Source organism: Morone saxatilis, unplaced genomic scaffold, assembly GCF_004916995.1.
Source record: "Morone saxatilis isolate NCDOM2014 unplaced genomic scaffold, NCSU_SB_2.0 Contig24, whole genome shotgun sequence".
Lineage (NCBI taxonomy): Eukaryota > Metazoa > Chordata > Actinopteri > Moronidae > Morone > Morone saxatilis.
Window position 1 is genome coordinate 4,393,287 of NW_023339807.1, and position 203 is coordinate 4,393,489.

At 38.9% G+C, this 203-nt stretch overlaps 1 protein-coding gene across 2 annotated transcripts in view; it reads right to left on the reverse strand.

Annotated features, from left to right (window-relative positions):
* LOC118336003 (protein LYRIC-like) overlaps positions 1-203 on the reverse strand; it is an 8,956-nt gene that overhangs the window by 3,628 nt on the left and 5,125 nt on the right. The window lies entirely within an intron of this gene.

Consider the following 203-nt stretch of genomic DNA (forward strand, 5'->3'; position numbering starts at 1 on the left):
CACACACACACCCACACACACCTGACAGTGTGCAGACGTGTCAATTTTTGATACATCATTTCTGTGGCTTCACATTTGAAGGATAATTACATATTTTCCCCTTCAACCTGAGCTCTAATTTTCTAGCTTTTGACATGATCTGTTCTGATCAATCATTTTAGTTACTATAGGAAACGGTTAAGCATGCACCAAACTGTTTGCTC